At 38.3% G+C, this 22,062-nt stretch overlaps 1 protein-coding gene across 1 annotated transcript in view; it reads right to left on the bottom strand.

Moving 5' to 3' along the window:
• LOC129835530 (sperm acrosome developmental regulator-like) overlaps positions 1–20,291 on the bottom strand; it is a 56,201-nt gene extending 35,910 nt beyond the window's left edge. The window contains exon 1 of the mRNA XM_055901204.1: positions 19,556–20,291. The gene's annotated coding sequence lies outside the window, so the exon portion shown is untranslated. The remainder of the gene's footprint in view (positions 1–19,555) is intronic.
• Between the last annotated feature and the right edge of the window lie 1,771 nt (positions 20,292–22,062).

Below are 22,062 nucleotides of genomic sequence, written 5' to 3'. Positions count from 1 at the left end.
AAACCAGTTGTTAACTAGTCTGTGTATCATACCTACAGTAAACCAGTTGTTAACTAGTCTGTGTATCATACCTACAGTAAACCAGTTGTTAACTAGTCTGTGTATCATACCTACAGTAAACCAGTTGTTAACTAGTCTGTGTATCATACCTACAGTAAACCAGTTGTTAACTAGTCTGTGTATCATACCTACAGTAAACCAGGTGTTAACTAGTCTGTGTATCATACCTACAGTAAACCAGTTGTTAACTAGTCTGTGTATCATACCTACAGTAAACCAGTTGTTAACTAGTCTGTGTATCATACCTACAGTAAACCAGTTGTTAACTAGTCTATGTATCATACCTAGAGTAAACCAGTTGTTAACTAGTCTGTGTATCATACCTACAGTAAACCAGCTGTTAACTAGTCTGTGTATCATACCTAAAGTAAACCAGTTGGTAACTAGTCTGTGTATCATACCTACAGTAAACCAGTTATTAACTAGTCTGTGTATCATACCTACAGTAAACCAGTTGTTAACTAGTCTGTGTATCATACCTACAGTAAACCAGTTGTTAACTAGTCTGTGTATCATACCTACAGTAAACCAGTTGTTAACTAGTCTGTGTATCATACCTACAGTAAACCAGTTGTTAACTAGTCTGTGTATCATACCTACAGTAAACCAGGTGTTAACTAGTCTGTGTATCATACCTACAGTAAACCAGTTGTTAACTAGTCTGTGTATCATACCTACAGTAGGACAGGTGTTAACTAGTCTGTGTATCATACCTACAGTAAACCAGTTGTTAACTACTCTGTGTATCATACCTACAGTAGGACAGTTGTTAACTAGTCTGTGTATCATACCTACAGTAAACCAGTTGTTAACTAGTCTGTGTATCATACCTACAGTAGGACAGGTGTTAACTAGTCTGTGTATCATACCTACAGTAAACCAGTTGTTAACTACTCTGTGTATCATACCTACAGTAGGACAGTTGTTAACTAGTCTGTGTATCATACCTACAGTAAACCAGTTGTTAACTAGTCTGTGTATCATACCTACAGTAAACCAGTTGTTAACTAGTCTGTGTATCATACCTACAGTAAACCAGTTGTTAACTAGTCTGTGTATCATACCTACAGTAGGACAGCTGTTAACTAGTCTGTGTATCATACCTACAGTAAACCAGTTGTTAACTAGTCTGTGTATCATACCTACAGTAGGACAGGTGTTAACTAGTCTGTGTATCATACCTACAGTAAACCAGGTGTTAACTAGTCTGTGTATCATACCTACAGTAAACCAGTTGTTAACTAGTCTGTATCATACCTACAGTAAACCAGTTGTTAACTAGTCTGTGTATCATACCTACAGTAAACCAGTTGTTAACTAGTCTGTATCATACCTACAGTAAACCAGTTGTTAACTAGTCTGTGTATCATACCTACAGTAAACCAGTTGTTAACTAGTCTGTGTATCATACCTACAGTAAACCAGTTGTTAACTAGTCTGTGTATCATACCTACAGTAAACCAGTTGTTAACTAGTCTGTGTATCATACCTACAGTAAACCAGTTGTTAACTAGTCTGTGTATCATACCTACAGTAAACCAGTTGTTAACTAGTCTGTGTATCATACCTACAGTAGGACAGCTGTTAACTAGTCTGTGTATCATACCTACAGTAAACCAGCTGTTAACTAGTCTGTGTATCATACCTACAGTAAATCAGTTGTTAACTAGTCTGTGTATCATACCTACAGTAAACCAGTTGTTAACTAGTCTGTGTATCATATCTACAGTAAACCAGTTGTTAACTAGTCTGTGTATCATACCTACAGTAAACCAGTTGGTAACTAGTCTGTGTATCATACCTACAGTAAACCAGTTGTTAACTAGTCTGTGTATCATACCTACAGTAAACCAGTTGTTAACTAGTCTGTGTATCATACCTACAGTAGGACAGGTGTTAACTAGTCTGTGTATCATACCTACAGTAAACCAGTTGTTAACTAGTCTGTGTATCATACCTACAGTAGGACAGTTGTTAACTAGTCTGTGTATCATACCTACAGTAGGACAGGTGTTAACTAGTCTGTGTATCATACCTACAGTAAACCAGTTGTTAACTACTCTGTGTATCATACCTACAGTAGGACAGGTGTTAACTAGTCTGTGTATCATACCTACAGTAAACCAGTTGTTAACTAGTCTGTGTATCATACCTACAGTAGGACAGGTGTTAACTAGTCTGTGTATCATACCTACAGTAAACCAGTTGTTACCTACTCTGTGTATCATACCTACAGTAGGACAGTTGTTAACTAGTCTGTGTATCATACCTACAGTAAACCAGTTGTTAACTAGTCTGTGTATCATACCTACAGTAAACCAGTTGTTAACTAGTCTGTGTATCATATCTACAGTAAACCAGTTGTTAACTAGTCTGTGTATCATACCTACAGTAAACCAGCTGATAACTAGTCTGTGTATCATACCTACAGTAAACCAGGTGTTAACTAGTCTGTGTATCATACCTACAGTAAACCAGCTGTTAACTAGTCTGTGTATCATACCTACAGTAAACCAGTTGTTAACTAGTCTGTGTATCATACCTACAGTAAACCAGTTGTTAACTAGTCTGTGTATCATACCTACAGTAAACCAGTTGTTAACTAGTCTGTGTATCATACCTACAGTAAACCAGTTGTTAACTAGTCTGTGTATCATACCTACAGTAAACCAGTTGTTAACTAGTCTGTGTATCATACCTACAGTAAACCAGTTGTTAACTAGTCTGTGTATCATACCTACAGTAGGACAGTTGTTAACTAGTCTGTGTATCATACCTACAGTAGGACAGTTGTTAACTAGTCTGTGTATCATACCTACAGTAAACCAGGTGTTAACTAGGCTGTGTATCATACCTACAGTAAACCAGTTGTTAACTAGTCTGTGTATCATACCTACAGTAAACCAGTTGTTAACTAGTCTGTGTATCATACCTACAGTAAACCAGCTGTTAACTAGTCTGTGTATCATACCTACAGTAAACCAGTTGTTAACTAGTCTGTGTATCATACCTACAGTCGGCCAGTTGTTAACTAGTCTGTGTATCATAACTACAGTAAACCAGCTGTTAACTAGTCTGTGTATCATACCTACAGTAAACCAGGTGTTAACTAGTCTGTGTATCATACCTACAGTAAACCAGTTGTTAACTAGTCTGTGTATCATACATACAGTAAACCAGTTGTTAACTAGTCTGTGTATCATACCTACAGTAGGACAGGTGTTAACTAGTCTGTGTATCATACCTACAGTAAACCAGCTGATAACTAGTCTGTGTATCATACCTACAGTAAACCAGGTGTTAACTAGTCTGTGTATCATACCTACAGTAAACCAGCTGTTAACTAGTCTGTGTATCATACCTACAGTAAACCAGTTGTTAACTAGTCTGTGTATCATACCTACAGTAAACCAGTTGTTAACTAGTCTGTGTATCATACCTACAGTAAACCAGTTGTTAACTAGTCTGTGTATCATACCTACAGTAAACCAGTTGTTAACTAGTCTGTGTATCATACCTACAGTAAACCAGTTGTTAACTAGTCTGTGTATCATACCTACAGTAAACCAGTTGTTAACTAGTCTGTGTATCATACCTACAGTAAACCAGTTGTTAACTAGTCTGTGTATCATACCTACAGTAAACCAGTTGTTAACTAGTCTGTGTATCATACCTACAGTAAACCAGTTGTTAACTAGTCTGTGTATCATACCTACAGTAGGACAGTTGTTAACTAGTCTGTGTATCATACCTACAGTAGGACAGTTGTTAACTAGTCTGTGTATCATACCTACAGTAAACCAGGTGTTAACTAGTCTGTGTATCATACCTACAGTAAACCAGTTGTTAACTAGTCTGTGTATCATACCTACAGTAGGACCAGTTGTTAACTAGTCTGTGTATCATACCTACAGTAAACCAGTTGTTAACTAGTCTGTGTATCATACCTACAGTAAACCAGTTGTTAACTAGTCTGTGTATCATATCTACAGTAAACCAGTTGTTAACTAGTCTGTGTATCATACCTACAGTCAGCCAGTTGTTAACTAGTCTGTGTATCATACCTACAGTAAACCAGCTGTTAACTAGTCTGTGTATCATACCTACAGTAAACCAGGTGTTAACTAGTCTGTGTATCATACCTACAGTAAACCAGTTGTTAACTAGTCTGTGTATCATACCTACAGTAGGACCAGTTGTTAACTAGTCTGTGTATCATACCTACAGTAAACCAGTTGTTAACTAGTCTGTGTATCATACCTACAGTAAACCAGTTGTTAACTAGTCTGTGTATCATATCTACAGTAAACCAGTTGTTAACTAGTCTGTGTATCATACCTACAGTAAACCAGCTGATAACTAGTCTGTGTATCATACCTACAGTAAACCAGGTGTTAACTAGTCTGTGTATCATACCTACAGTAAACCAGTTGTTAACTAGTCTGTGTATCATACCTACAGTAAACCAGTTGTTAACTAGTCTGTGTATCATACCTACAGTAAACCAGTTGTTAACTAGTCTGTGTATCATACCTACAGTAAACCAGCTGTTAACTAGTCTGTGTATCATACCTACAGTAAACCAGTTATTAACTAGTCTGTGTATCATACCTACAGTAAACCAGCTGTTAACTAGTCTGTGTATCATACCTACAGTAAACCAGGTGTTAACTAGTCTGTGTATCATACCTACAGTAAACCAGTTGTTAACTAGTCTGTGTATCATACCTACAGTAAACCAGTTGTTAACTAGTCTGTGTATCATACCTACAGTAGGACAGGTGTTAACTAGTCTGTGTATCATACCTACAGTAAACCAGTTGTTAACTAGTCTGTGTATCATACCTACAGTCAGCCAGTTGTTAACTAGTCTGTGTATCATACCTACAGTAAACCAGCTGTTAACTAGTCTGTGTATCATACCTACAGTAAACCAGGTGTTAACTAGTCTGTGTATCATACCTACAGTAAACCAGTTGTTAACTAGTCTGTGTATCATACCTACAGTAGGACCAGTTGTTAACTAGTCTGTGTATCATACCTACAGTAAACCAGTTGTTAACTAGTCTGTGTATCATACCTACAGTAAACCAGTTGTTAACTAGTCTGTGTATCATATCTACAGTAAACCAGTTGTTAACTAGTCTGTGTATCATACCTACAGTAAACCAGCTGATAACTAGTCTGTGTATCATACCTACAGTAAACCAGGTGTTAACTAGTCTGTGTATCATACCTACAGTAAACCAGTTGTTAACTAGTCTGTGTATCATACCTACAGTAAACCAGTTGTTAACTAGTCTGTGTATCATACCTACAGTAGGACAGGTGTTAACTAGTCTGTGTATCATACCTACAGTAAACCAGTTGTTAACTAGTCTGTGTATCATACCTACAGTAAACCAGTTGTTAACTAGTCTGTGTATCATACCTACAGTAAACCAGCTGTTAACTAGTCTGTGTATCATACCTACAGTAAACCAGTTATTAACTAGTCTGTGTATCATACCTACAGTCAGCCAGTTGTTAACTAGTCTGTGTATCATACCTACAGTAAACCAGCTGTTAACTAGTCTGTGTATCATACCTACAGTAAACCAGGTGTTAACTAGTCTGTGTATCATACCTACAGTAAACCAGTTGTTAACTAGTCTGTGTATCATACCTACAGTAGGACCAGTTGTTAACTAGTCTGTGTATCATACCTACAGTAAACCAGTTGTTAACTAGTCTGTGTATCATACCTACAGTAAACCAGTTGTTAACTAGTCTGTGTATCATATCTACAGTAAACCAGTTGTTAACTAGTCTGTGTATCATACCTACAGTCAGCCAGTTGTTAACTAGTCTGTGTATCATACCTACAGTAAACCAGCTGTTAACTAGTCTGTGTATCATACCTACAGTAAACCAGGTGTTAACTAGTCTGTGTATCATACCTACAGTAAACCAGTTGTTAACTAGTCTGTGTATCATACCTACAGTAGGACCAGTTGTTAACTAGTCTGTGTATCATACCTACAGTAAACCAGTTGTTAACTAGTCTGTGTATCATACCTACAGTAAACCAGTTGTTAACTAGTCTGTGTATCATATCTACAGTAAACCAGTTGTTAACTAGTCTGTGTATCATACCTACAGTAAACCAGCTGATAACTAGTCTGTGTATCATACCTACAGTAAACCAGGTGTTAACTAGTCTGTGTATCATACCTACAGTAAACCAGTTGTTAACTAGTCTGTGTATCATACCTACAGTAAACCAGTTGTTAACTAGTCTGTGTATCATACCTACAGTAAACCAGTTGTTAACTAGTCTGTGTATCATACCTACAGTAAACCAGCTGTTAACTAGTCTGTGTATCATACCTACAGTAAACCAGTTATTAACTAGTCTGTGTATCATACCTACAGTAAACCAGCTGTTAACTAGTCTGTGTATCATACCTACAGTAAACCAGGTGTTAACTAGTCTGTGTATCATACCTACAGTAAACCAGTTGTTAACTAGTCTGTGTATCATACCTACAGTAAACCAGTTGTTAACTAGTCTGTGTATCATACCTACAGTAGGACAGGTGTTAACTAGTCTGTGTATCATACCTACAGTAAACCAGTTGTTAACTAGTCTGTGTATCATACCTACAGTAAACCAGTTGTTAACTAGTCTGTGTATCATACCTACAGTAAACCAGCTGTTAACTAGTCTGTGTATCATACCTACAGTAAACCAGTTATTAACTAGTCTGTGTATCATACCTACAGTCAGCCAGTTGTTAACTAGTCTGTGTATCATACCTACAGTAAACCAGCTGTTAACTAGTCTGTGTATCATACCTACAGTAAACCAGGTGTTAACTAGTCTGTGTATCATACCTACAGTAAACCAGTTGTTAACTAGTCTGTGTATCATACCTACAGTAGGACCAGTTGTTAACTAGTCTGTGTATCATACCTACAGTAAACCAGTTGTTAACTAGTCTGTGTATCATACCTACAGTAAACCAGTTGTTAACTAGTCTGTGTATCATATCTACAGTAAACCAGTTGTTAACTAGTCTGTGTATCATACCTACAGTAAACCAGCTGATAACTAGTCTGTGTATCATACCTAGAGTAAACCAGGTGTTAACTAGTCTGTGTATCATACCTACAGTAAACCAGTTGTTAACTAGTCTGTGTATCATACCTACAGTAAACCAGTTGTTAACTAGTCTGTGTATCATACCTACAGTAAACCAGTTGTTAACTAGTCTGTGTATCATACCTACAGTAAACCAGCTGTTAACTAGTCTGTGTATCATACCTACAGTAAACCAGTTGTTAACTAGTCTGTGTATCATACCTACAGTCGGCCAGTTGTTAACTAGTCTGTGTATCATACCTACAGTAAACCAGCTGTTAACTAGTCTGTGTATCATACCTACAGTAAACCAGGTGTTAACTAGTCTGTGTATCATACCTACAGTAAACCAGTTGTTAACTAGTCTGTGTATCATACCTACAGTAAACCAGTTGTTAACTAGTCTGTGTATCATACCTACAGTAGGACAGGTGTTAACTAGTCTGTGTATCATACCTACAGTAGGACAGGTGTTAACTAGTCTGTGTATCATACCTACAGTAAACCAGTTGTTAACTAGTCTGTGTATCATTCCTACAGTAAACCAGTTGTTAACTAGTCTGTGTATCATACCTACAGTAAACCAGTTGTTAACTAGTCTGTGTATCATACCTACAGTAAACCAGTTGTTAACTAGTCTGTGTATCATACCTACAGTAAACCAGTTGTTAACTAGTCTGTGTATCATACCTACAGTAAACCAGCTGTTAACTAGTCTGTGTATCATACCTAAAGTAAACCAGTTGGTAACTAGTCTGTGTATCATACCTACAGTAAACCAGTTGTTAACTAGTCTGTGTATCATACCTACAGTAAACCAGTTGTTAACTAGTCTGTGTATCATACCTACAGTAAACCAGCTGTTAACTAGTCTGTGTATCATACCTACAGTAAACCAGTTGTTAACTAGTCTGTGTATCATACCTACAGTAAACCAGTTGTTAACTAGTCTGTGTATCATACCTACAGTAGGACAGTTGTTAACTAGTCTGTGTATCATACCTACAGTAAACCAGTTGTTAACTAGTCTGTGTATCATACCTACAGTAGGACAGGTGTTAACTAGTCTGTGTATCATACCTACAGTAAACCAGTTGTTAACTACTCTGTGTATCATACCTACAGTAGGACAGTTGTTAACTAGTCTGTGTATCATACCTACAGTAAACCAGTTGTTAACTACTCTGTGTATCATACCTACAGTAGGACAGTTGTTAACTAGTCTGTGTATCATACCTACAGTAAACCAGGTGTTAACTAGTCTGTGTATCATACCTACAGTAAACCAGTTGTTAACTAGTCTGTGTATCATACCTACAGTAAACCAGCTGTTAACTAGTGTGTGTATCATACCTACAGTAAACCAGTTGTTAACTAGTCTGTGTATCATACCTACAGTAAACCAGTTGTTAACTAGTCTGTGTATCATACCTACAGTAAACCAGTTGTTAACTAGTCTGTGTATCATACCTACAGTAAACCAGTTGTTAACTAGTCTGTGTATCATACCTACAGTAAACCAGTTGTTAACTAGTCTGTGTATCATACCTACAGTAGGACAGCTGTTAACTAGTCTGTGTATCATACCTACAGTAAACCAGTTGTTAACTAGTCTGTGTATCATACCTACAGTAGGACAGGTGTTAACTAGTCTGTGTATCATACCTACAGTAAACCAGGTGTTAACTAGTCTGTGTATCATACCTACAGTAAACCAGTTGTTACCTAGTCTGTGTATCATACCTACAGTAAACCAGTTGTTAACTAGTCTGTGTATCATACCTACAGTAAACCAGTTGTTAACTAGTCTGTGTATCATACCTACAGTAAACCAGTTGTTAACTAGTCTATGTATCATACCTAGAGTAAACCAGTTGTTAACTAGTCTGTGTATCATACCTACAGTAGGACAGCTGTTAACTAGTCTGTGTATCATACCTACAGTAAACCAGCTGTTAACTAGTCTGTGTATCATACCTACAGTAAACCAGTTGTTAACTAGTCTGTGTATCATACCTACAGTAGGACAGTTGTTAACTAGTCTGTGTATCATACCTACAGTAAACCAGTTGTTAACTAGTCTGTGTATCATACCTACAGTAAACCAGTTGTTAACTAGTTTGTGTATCATACCTACAGTAGGACAGGTGTTAACTAGTCTGTGTATCATACCTACAGTAAACCAGTTGTTAACTAGTCTGTGTATCATACCTACAGTAAACCAGTTGTTAACTAGTCTGTGTATCATACCTACAGTAAACCAGTTGGTAACTAGTCTGCGTATCATACCTACAGTAAACCAGTTGTTAACTAGTCTGTGTATCATACCTACAGTAAACCAGGTGTTAACTAGTCTGTGTATCATACCTACAGTAAACCAGTTGTTAACTAGTCTGTGTATCATACCTACAGTAGGACAGGTGTTAACTAGTCTGTGTATCATACCTACAGTAAACCAGTTGTTAACTACTCTGTGTATCATACCTACAGTAGGACAGTTGTTAACTAGTCTGTGTATCATACCTACAGTAAACCAGTTGTTAACTAGTCTGTGTATCATACCTACAGTAAACCAGTTGTTAACTAGTCTGTGTATCATATCTACAGTAAACCAGTTGTTAACTAGTCTGTGTATCATACCTACAGTAAACCAGGTGTTAACTAGTCTGTGTATCATACCTACAGTAAACCAGGTGTTAACTAGTCTGTGTATCATACCTACAGTAAACCAGTTGTTAACTAGTCTGTGTATCATACCTACAGTAAACCAGTTGTTAACTAGTCTGTGTATCATACCTACAGTAAACCAGTTGTTAACTAGTCTCTGTATCATACCTACAGTAAACCAGTTGTTAACTAGTCTGTGTATCATACCTACAGTAGGACAGTTGTTAACTAGTCTGTGTATCATACCTACAGTAAACCAGTTGTTAACTAGTCTGTGTATCATACCTACAGTAGGACAGGTGTTAACTAGTCTGTGTATCATACCTACAGTAAACCAGTTGTTAACTACTCTGTGTATCATACCTACAGTAGGACAGTTGTTAACTAGTCTGTGTATCATACCTACAGTAAACCAGTTGTTAACTAGTCTGTGTATCATACCTACAGTAAACCAGTTGTTAACTAGTCTGTGTATCATACCTACAGTAAACCAGTTGTTAACTAGTCTGTGTATCATACCTACAGTAAACCAGTTGTTAACTAGTCTGTGTATCATACCTACAGTAGGACAGCTGTTAACTAGTCTGTGTATCATACCTACAGTAGGACAGGTGTTAACTAGTCTGTGTATCATACCTACAGTAAACCAGGTGTTAACTAGTCTGTGTATCATACCTACAGTAAACCAGTTGTTAACTAGTCTGTATCATACCTACAGTAAACCAGTTGTTAACTAGTCTGTGTATCATACCTACAGTAAACCAGTTGTTAACTAGTCTGTGTATCATACCTACAGTAAACCAGTTGTTAACTAGTCTGTGTATCATACCTACAGTAAACCAGTTGTTAACTAGTCTGTGTATCATACCTACAGTAAACCAGTTGTTAACTAGTCTGTGTATCATACCTACAGTAAACCAGTTGTTAACTAGTCTGTGTATCATACCTACAGTAGGACAGCTGTTAACTAGTCTGTGTATCATACCTACAGTAAACCAGCTGTTAACTAGTCTGTGTATCATACCTACAGTAAACCAGTTGTTAACTAGTCTGTGTATCATACCTACAGTAAACCAGTTGTTAACTAGTCTGTGTATCATATCTACAGTAAACCAGTTGTTAACTAGTCTGTGTATCATACCTACAGTAAACCAGTTGGTAACTAGTCTGTGTATCATACCTACAGTAAACCAGTTGTTAACTAGTCTGTGTATCATACCTACAGTAAACCAGTTGTTAACTAGTCTGTGTATCATACCTACAGTAGGACAGGTGTTAACTAGTCTGTGTATCATACCTACAGTAAACCAGTTGTTAACTAGTCTGTGTATCATACCTACAGTAGGACAGTTGTTAACTAGTCTGTGTATCATACCTACAGTAGGACAGGTGTTAACTAGTCTGTGTATCATACCTACAGTAAACCAGTTGTTAACTACTCTGTGTATCATACCTACAGTAGGACAGGTGTTAACTAGTCTGTGTATCATACCTACAGTAAACCAGTTGTTAACTAGTCTGTGTATCATACCTACAGTAGGACAGGTGTTAACTAGTCTGTGTATCATACCTACAGTAAACCAGTTGTTACCTACTCTGTGTATCATACCTACAGTAGGACAGTTGTTAACTAGTCTGTGTATCATACCTACAGTAAACCAGTTGTTAACTAGTCTGTGTATCATACCTACAGTAAACCAGTTGTTAACTAGTCTGTGTATCATATCTACAGTAAACCAGTTGTTAACTAGTCTGTGTATCATACCTACAGTAAACCAGCTGATAACTAGTCTGTGTATCATACCTACAGTAAACCAGGTGTTAACTAGTCTGTGTATCATACCTACAGTAAACCAGCTGTTAACTAGTCTGTGTATCATACCTACAGTAAACCAGTTGTTAACTAGTCTGTGTATCATACCTACAGTAAACCAGTTGTTAACTAGTCTGTGTATCATACCTACAGTAAACCAGTTGTTAACTAGTCTGTGTATCATACCTACAGTAAACCAGTTGTTAACTAGTCTGTGTATCATACCTACAGTAAACCAGTTGTTAACTAGTCTGTGTATCATACCTACAGTAGGACAGTTGTTAACTAGTCTGTGTATCATACCTACAGTAGGACAGTTGTTAACTAGTCTGTGTATCATACCTACAGTAAACCAGGTGTTAACTAGGCTGTGTATCATACCTACAGTAAACCAGTTGTTAACTAGTCTGTGTATCATACCTACAGTAAACCAGTTGTTAACTAGTCTGTGTATCATACCTACAGTAAACCAGCTGTTAACTAGTCTGTGTATCATACCTACAGTAAACCAGTTGTTAACTAGTCTGTGTATCATACCTACAGTCGGCCAGTTGTTAACTAGTCTGTGTATCATAACTACAGTAAACCAGCTGTTAACTAGTCTGTGTATCATACCTACAGTAAACCAGGTGTTAACTAGTCTGTGTATCATACCTACAGTAAACCAGTTGTTAACTAGTCTGTGTATCATACCTACAGTAAACCAGTTGTTAACTAGTCTGTGTATCATACCTACAGTAGGACAGGTGTTAACTAGTCTGTGTATCATACCTACAGTAAACCAGTTGTTAACTAGTCTGTGTATCATACCTACAGTAAACCAGTTGTTAACTAGTCTGTGTATCATACCTACAGTAAACCAGCTGTTAACTAGTCTGTGTATCATACCTACAGTAAACCAGTTATTAACTAGTCTGTGTATCATACCTACAGTCAGCCAGTTGTTAACTAGTCTGTGTATCATACCTACAGTAAACCAGCTGTTAACTAGTCTGTGTATCATACCTACAGTAAACCAGGTGTTAACTAGTCTGTGTATCATACCTACAGTAAACCAGTTGTTAACTAGTCTGTGTATCATACCTACAGTAGGACCAGTTGTTAACTAGTCTGTGTATCATACCTACAGTAAACCAGTTGTTAACTAGTCTGTGTATCATACCTACAGTAAACCAGTTGTTAACTAGTCTGTGTATCATATCTACAGTAAACCAGTTGTTAACTAGTCTGTGTATCATACCTACAGTAAACCAGCTGATAACTAGTCTGTGTATCATACCTACAGTAAACCAGGTGTTAACTAGTCTGTGTATCATACCTACAGTAAACCAGTTGTTAACTAGTCTGTGTATCATACCTACAGTAAACCAGTTGTTAACTAGTCTGTGTATCATACCTACAGTAAACCAGTTGTTAACTAGTCTGTGTATCATACCTACAGTAAACCAGCTGTTAACTAGTCTGTGTATCATACCTACAGTAAACCAGTTGTTAACTAGTCTGTGTATCATACCTACAGTCGGCCAGTTGTTAACTAGTCTGTGTATCATACCTACAGTAAACCAGCTGTTAACTAGTCTGTGTATCATACCTACAGTAAACCAGGTGTTAACTAGTCTGTGTATCATACCTACAGTAAACCAGTTGTTAACTAGTCTGTGTATCATACCTACAGTAAACCAGTTGTTAACTAGTCTGTGTATCATACCTACAGTAGGACAGGTGTTAACTAGTCTGTGTATCATACCTACAGTAGGACAGGTGTTAACTAGTCTGTGTATCATACCTACAGTAAACCAGTTGTTAACTAGTCTGTGTATCATTCCTACAGTAAACCAGTTGTTAACTAGTCTGTGTATCATACCTACAGTAAACCAGTTGTTAACTAGTCTGTGTATCATACCTACAGTAAACCAGTTGTTAACTAGTCTGTGTATCATACCTACAGTAAACCAGTTGTTAACTAGTCTGTGTATCATACCTACAGTAAACCAGCTGTTAACTAGTCTGTGTATCATACCTAAAGTAAACCAGTTGGTAACTAGTCTGTGTATCATACCTACAGTAAACCAGTTGTTAACTAGTCTGTGTATCATACCTACAGTAAACCAGTTGTTAACTAGTCTGTGTATCATACCTACAGTAAACCAGCTGTTAACTAGTCTGTGTATCATACCTACAGTAAACCAGTTGTTAACTAGTCTGTGTATCATACCTACAGTAAACCAGTTGTTAACTAGTCTGTGTATCATACCTACAGTAGGACAGTTGTTAACTAGTCTGTGTATCATACCTACAGTAAACCAGTTGTTAACTAGTCTGTGTATCATACCTACAGTAGGACAGGTGTTAACTAGTCTGTGTATCATACCTACAGTAAACCAGTTGTTAACTACTCTGTGTATCATACCTACAGTAGGACAGTTGTTAACTAGTCTGTGTATCATACCTACAGTAAACCAGTTGTTAACTACTCTGTATCATACCTACAGTAGGACAGTTGTTAACTAGTCTGTGTATCATACCTACAGTAAACCAGGTGTTAACTAGTCTGTGTATCATACCTACAGTAAACCAGTTGTTAACTAGTCTGTGTATCATACCTACAGTAAACCAGCTGTTAACTAGTGTGTGTATCATACCTACAGTAAACCAGTTGTTAACTAGTCTGTGTATCATACCTACAGTAAACCAGTTGTTAACTAGTCTGTGTATCATACCTACAGTAAACCAGTTGTTAACTAGTCTGTGTATCATACCTACAGTAAACCAGTTGTTAACTAGTCTGTGTATCATACCTACAGTAAACCAGTTGTTAACTAGTCTGTGTATCATACCTACAGTAGGACAGCTGTTAACTAGTCTGTGTATCATACCTACAGTAAACCAGTTGTTAACTAGTCTGTGTATCATACCTACAGTAGGACAGGTGTTAACTAGTCTGTGTATCATACCTACAGTAAACCAGGTGTTAACTAGTCTGTGTATCATACCTACAGTAAACCAGTTGTTAACTAGTCTGTGTATCATACCTACAGTAAACCAGTTGTTAACTAGTCTGTGTATCATACCTACAGTAAACCAGTTGTTAACTAGTCTGTGTATCATACCTACAGTAAACCAGTTGTTAACTAGTCTGTGTATCATACCTACAGTAAACCAGTTGTTAACTAGTCTGTGTATCATACCTAGAGTAAACCAGTTGTTAACTAGTCTGTGTATCATACCTACAGTAGGACAGCTGTTAACTAGTCTGTGTATCATACCTACAGTAAACCAGCTGTTAACTAGTCTGTGTATCATACCTACAGTAAACCAGTTGTTAACTAGTCTGTGTATCATACCTACAGTAGGACAGTTGTTAACTAGTCTGTGTATCATACCTACAGTAAAACAGTTGTTAACTAGTCTGTGTATCATACCTACAGTAAACCAGTTGTTAACTAGTTTGTGTATCATACCTACAGTAGGACAGGTGTTAACTAGTCTGTGTATCATACCTACAGTAAACCAGTTGTTAACTAGTCTGTGTATCATACCTACAGTAAACCAGTTGTTAACTAGTCTGTGTATCATACCTACAGTAAACCAGTTGGTAACTAGTCTGCGTATCATACCTACAGTAAACCAGTTGTTAACTAGTCTGTGTATCATACCTACAGTAAACCAGGTGTTAACTAGTCTGTGTATCATACCTACAGTAAACCAGTTGTTAACTAGTCTGTGTATCATACCTACAGTAGGACAGGTGTTAACTAGTCTGTGTATCATACCTACAGTAAACCAGTTGTTAACTACTCTGTGTATCATACCTACAGTAGGACAGTTGTTAACTAGTCTGTGTATCATACCTACAGTAAACCAGTTGTTAACTAGTCTGTGTATCATACCTACAGTAAACCAGTTGTTAACTAGTCTGTGTATCATATCTACAGTAAACCAGTTGTTAACTAGTCTGTGTATCATACCTAAAGTAAACCAGGTGTTAACTAGTCTGTGTATCATACCTACAGTAAACCAGGTGTTAACTAGTCTGTGTATCATACCTACAGTAAACCAGTTGTTAACTAGTCTGTGTATCATACCTACAGTAAACCAGCTGTTAACTAGTCTGTGTATCATACCTACAGTAAACCAGTTGTTAACTAGTCTGTGTATCATACCTACAGTAAACCAGTTGTTAACTAGTCTGTGTATCATATCTACAGTAAACCAGTTGTTAACTAGTCTGTGTATCATACCTACAGTAAACCAGTTGGTAACTAGTCTGTGTATCATACCTACAGTAAACCAGTTGTTAACTAGTCTGTGTATCATATCTACAGTAAACCAGTTGTTAACTAGTCTGTGTATCATACCTACAGTAAACCAGTTGGTAACTAGTCTGTGTATCATACCTACAGTAAACCAGTTGTTAACTAGTCTGTGTATCATACCTACAGTAAACCAGTTGTTAACTAGTCTGTGTATCATACCTACAGTAGGACAGGTGTTAACTAGTCTGTGTATCATACCTACAGTAAACCAGTTGTTAACTAGTCTGTGTATCATACCTACAGTAGGACAGTTGTTAACTAGTCTGTGTATCATACCTACAGTAAACCAGTTGTTAACTAGTCTGTGTATCATACCTACAGTAAACCAGTTGTTAACTAGTCTGTGTATCATACCTACAGTAGGACAGGTGTTAACTAGTCTGTGTATCATACCTACAGTAAACCAGTTGTTAACTAGTCTGTGTATCATACCTACAGTAAACCAGTTGTTAACTACTCTGTGTATCATACCTACAGTAGGACAGTTGTTAACTAGTCTGTGTATCATACCTACAGTAGGACAGTTGTTAACTAGTCTGTGTATCATACCTACAGTAAACCAGCTGTTAACTAGTCTGTGTATCATACCTACAGTAAACCAGTTGTTAACTAGTCTGTGTATCATACCTACAGTAGGACAGGTGTTAACTAGTCTGTGTATCATACCTACAGTAGGACAGTTGTTAACTAGTCTGTGTATCATACCTACAGTAAACCAGTTGTTAACTACTCTGTGTATCATACCTACAGTAGGACAGTTGTTAACTAGTCTGTGTATCATACCTACAGTAAACCAGTTGTTAACTAGTCTGTGTATCATACCTACAGTAAACCAGTTGTTAACTAGTCTGTGTATCATACCTACAGTAAACCAGCTGTTAACTAGTCTGTGTATCATACCTACAGTAAACCAGCTGTTAACTAGTGTGTGTATCATACCTACAGTAAACCAGTTGTTAACTAGTCTGTGTATCATACCTACAGTAAACCAGTTGTTAACTAGTCTGTGTATCATACCTACAGTAAACCAGTTGTTAACTAGTCTGTGTATCATACCTACAGTAAACCAGTTGTTAACTAGTCTGTGTATCATACCTACAGTAAACCAGTTGTTAACTAGTCTGTGTATCATACCTACAGTAGGACAGCTGTTAACTAGTCTGTGTATCATACCTACAGTAAACCAGTTGTTAACTAGTCTGTGTATCATACCTACAGTAGGACAGGTGTTAACTAGTCTGTGTATCATACCTACAGTAAACCAGTTGTTAACTAGTCTGTGTATCATACCTACAGTAAACCAGTTGTTAACTACTCTGTGTATCATACCTACAGTAGGACAGTTGTTAACTAGTCTGTGTATCATACCTACAGTAGGACAGTTGTTAACTAGTCTGTGTATCATACCTACAGTAAACCAGCTGTTAACTAGTCTGTGTATCATACCTACAGTAAACCAGTTGTTAACTAGTCTGTGTATCATACCTACAGTAAACCAGTTGTTAACTAGTCTGTGTATCATACCTACAGTAGGACAGGTGTTAACTAGTCTGTGTATCATACCTACAGTAGGACAGTTGTTAACTAGTCTGTGTATCATACCTACAGTAAACCAGTTGTTAACTACTCTGTGTATCATACCTACAGTAGGACAGTTGTTAACTAGTCTGTGTATCATACCTACAGTAAACCAGTTGTTAACTAGTCTGTGTATCATACCTACAGTAAACCAGTTGTTAACTAGTCTGTGTATCATACCTACAGTAAACCAGTTGTTAACTAGTCTGTGTATCATACCTACAGTAAACCAGTTGTTAACTAGTCTGTGTATCATACCTACAGTAAACCAGTTGTTAACTAGTCTGTGTATCATACCTACAGTAAACCAGTTGTTAACTAGTCTGTGTATCATACCTACAGTAAACCAGTTGTTAACTAGTCTGTGTATCATACCTACAGTAAACCAGTTGTTAACTAGTCTGTGTATCATACCTACAGTAGGACAGCTGTTAACTAGTCTGTGTATCATACCTACAGTAAACCAGTTGTTAACTAGTCTGTGTATCATACCTACAGTAGGACAGCTGTTAACTAGTCTGTGTATCATACCTACAGTAAACCAGTTGTTAACTAGTCTGTGTATCATACCTACAGTAAACCAGTTGTTAACTAGTCTGTGTATCATACCTACAGTAAACCAGTTGTTAACTAGTCTGTGTATCATACCTACAGTAAACCAGTTGTTAACTAGTCTGTGTATCATACCTACAGTAGGACAGTTGTTAACTAGTCTGTGTATCATACCTACAGTAGGACAGCTGTTAACTAGTCTGTGTATCATACCTACAGTAAACCAGTTGTTAACTAGTCTGTGTATCATACCTACAGTAAACCAGCTGTTAACTAGTCTGTGTATCATACCTATAGTAAACCAGTTGTTAACTAGTCTGTGTATCATACCCACAGTAAACCAGTTGTTAACTAGTCTGTGTATCATACCTACAGTAAACCAGTTGGTAACTAGTCTGTGTATCATACCTACAGTAAACCAGCTGTTAACTAGTCTGTGTATCATACCTACAGTAGGACAGTTGTTAACTAGTCTGTGTATCATACCTACAGTAAACCAGTTGTTAACTAGTCTGTGTATCATACCTACAGTAAACCAGTTGGTAACTAGTCTGTGTATCATACCTACAGTAAACCAGCTGTTAACTAGTCTGTGTATCATACCCACAGTAAACCAGTTGTTAACTAGTCTGTGTATCATACCTACAGTAAACCAGTTGTTAACTAGTCTGTGTATCATACCTACAGTAGGACAGTTCTTACGGCCTTCATAGAGGACAGCTATAACCCTGGCGCTATTACTGTTAACTAGTCTGTGTATCATACCTACAGTAGGACAGTTGTTAAGGTCTTCATAGAGGACAGCTATAACCCTGGCGCTATTACTGTTAACTAGTCTGTGTATCATACCTACAGTAAACCAGTTGTTAACTAGTCTGTGTATCATACCTACAGTAGGACAGTTCTTACGGCCTTCATAGAGGACAGCTATAACCCTGGCGCTATTACTGTTAACTAGTCTGTGTATCATACCTACAGTAGACCAGTTGTTACGGTCTTCATAGAGGACCGCTATAACCCTGGCGCTATTACTGTTAACTAGTCTGTGTATCATACCTACAGTAGACCAGTTGTTACGGTCTTCATAGAGGACCGCTATAACCCTGGCGCTATTACTGTTAACTAGTCTGTGTATCATACCTACAGTAGACCAGTTGTTACGGTCTTCATAGAGGACAGCTATAACCCTGGCGCTATTACTGTTATCGGTTCAACAATCACTCAGCTACGCGCCTGAAAATAATTCCGCTCAGTGACGTCATCAGTCACAACGTACAACGAAGCCTCTATGCAGCAGAGCCTGACCCATCAACAAGTCCCGTCCATTTCAATGCAATCCCTTCTCTCCCTGCCCCCTTTTCACAGAGCTCTTCAGATGCATAACTTTTAAGGTCTTTTTTTTTTTTCCTTCTTGGTGAAGTTTGTTTCAGGCGAAAGATGACGTACCTTGTTCTGGGACCTATAGCAGGGTTCTGTAGCAGCAGTATGTCGGGTTCTTCCGGAGACGGTCGCCTCTATGCCTTACATGACGACATCTCATCACAGCCGAACAGACACACTGCATAACCTTCACCAGTTGGATGTTGAGATAAAAAAAAAATGACAACTTTATGAATCAGACTTTTATAAAAAAAAAAGTTGTAGAAAGAGTTGGAAAAGTATTCGTCGCCCAATCGCCGCTTGCTCTGTCGGTCGTAGCTCCCGTTTCCAAGCTCACTCCACGGTTCTAATATCCCGTTGGACCGGAGAGATGATCAGGGACCGTACTTAGCTCAGGGCAGAGGGCAGGGGTGAGGATAGTCTGCTGCAGTCACGTTCCTGTCCCGCCCTGGACTAGCAGCTCTTCCATGGAGCCCCGGCAGAGACGGGCATCAGTAGAGGTAGTGTAGCCGCGAAGAGGGAGAGCAGGCTGGGGTTAGCACACACATCAGCCCGTTGTTAGCTGGCCTGGAACGGACACTTCTCACAACACAACTGAGTTAGCTAGCTACAGTAGCTAAACATTCTAGTTAACTACCTAGTTAGTTAACGAGCTACTTCTGCTTTCCGCCGCGTCTGTCAGTCTTCCGGTCTTCTCTCTCTCTCCAGGAAAAAGAAGGGTCGCGTTCTGCTCTCACACTATCTAGCTACATGTTTATTTATCTTTGGCAAACTGTTGACAACTTGCATAAACCCGGAAGTTCCGCCCCGTGTTTATGGCGCCCTGGTGACCCCTGCTGGCCTGATCAAAGTACTACTGTCTCCCTCCAGCGGATGGCGGGAGTGGGATGGGGCCTGAGGCCATCGAAGAGGCGTGTACACGTGGGGAACTTGGTGTAGAGACAGGAGGAGCAATGATTTAATTTTTTTATTTAGCTTTTATTTAACTTGGCAGGTCAGTTAAGAACAATATTCTTATTTACAATGACGGCCTAGGAACAGTGCCTTGTTCAGGGGCAGAATTACAGATTTTGACCTTGTCAGCTCAGGGATTTGATCCAGCAACCTTTCAGTTACTGTCCCAACGCTCTAACCACTAGGCTACCTGCCGCCCCCAACGTAGCCCAGATAGCCGGGTGTTATTCATGATAATAGCCCGTAGCTGGGTGTTATTCATGATAATAGCCCGTAGCTGGGTGTTATTCATGATAATAGCCCGTAGCTGGGTGTTATTCATGATAATAGCCCGTAGCTGTGTGTTATTCATGATAATAGCCCGTAGCTGGGTGTTATTCATGGTAATAGCCCGTAGCTGGGTGTTATTCATGATAATAGCCCGTAGCTGGGTGTTATTCATGGTAATAGCCCGTAGCTGGGTGTTATTCATGGTAATAGCCCGTAGCTGGGTGTTATTCATGATAATAGCCCGTAGCTGGGTGTTATTCATGATAATAGCCCGTAGCTGGGTGTTATTCATGATAATAGCCCGTAGCTGGGTGTTATTCATGATAATAGCCCGTAGCTGGGTGTTATTCATGATAATAGCCCGTAGCTGTGTGTTATTCATGATAATAGCCCGTAGCTGGGTGTTATTCATGATATCAGAGGCTCTTATTGCTTGTCAATCCAATTCAAAATGTAATTCTCTCATTTTATTGCATTCCCTAGACAAATCAACTCCATGGAAGCAAGCTGGTCTTTTGACAGACAACATTTCAGGGAAATGGTGGTGAAAAGGGGTCTGAGCCTCTTGCAGCTGAGGCCACATCCCTGACAGTGGATGTGATGAGGTGAAGAGAGAATTTAGCCTACTTTATTTTCTCTGATTATTTGACTGGCATCTACCCATTATGTCATATCCTGAATGGAATGGTTGTCTCTGGACAGCCAATAACAGATAAGAACAATATATCCTGAATGGAATGGTTGTCTCTGGACAGCCAATCACAGATAAGAACAATATATCCTGAATGGAATGGTTGTCTCTATGTAACAATTCTCATTGGTGGAAGGAGAAGAGGACCAAAATGCAGCGTGGTAAGTGTTCGTCATATTTAATTAAAACTGAACACTACACAAAACAACGAGGAAAAAACGAAAATGAAACAGTTCTGCCAGGTGAACATACACTAAACAGAAAACAACCACCCACAACGGAAAACAGGATACCTAAGTATAGCTCCCAATCAGAGACAACGATAGACAGCTGCCTCTGATTGGGAACCACACCAGGCCAAACACAGAAATAGACAACCTAGACATACAACATAGAATGCCCACCCACATCACACCCTGACCAAACAAAACATAGAAACATACAAAGCAATCTATGGTCAGGGCGTGACACTATGGACAGCCAATCACAGATAAGGAACAGCAACATAAAGAACCTTGATCATAGGATTGTCAACCCTCCAGTTTGGCCTGGAATCTCCTAAAATTGAACTTCATATCCCGAGGAATCATCAATCGGCGTAATGAAATTAATGTATTTATTGGTCACATACATGTGTTTAGCAGATGTAATTGAGTGT

This window comes from Salvelinus fontinalis, chromosome 36 (genome assembly GCF_029448725.1).
Source record: "Salvelinus fontinalis isolate EN_2023a chromosome 36, ASM2944872v1, whole genome shotgun sequence".
NCBI lineage: Eukaryota > Metazoa > Chordata > Actinopteri > Salmoniformes > Salmonidae > Salvelinus > Salvelinus fontinalis.
Note: the sequence above shows the minus strand (reverse complement) of the source record. Positions and strands in the feature narration are given on the sequence as shown.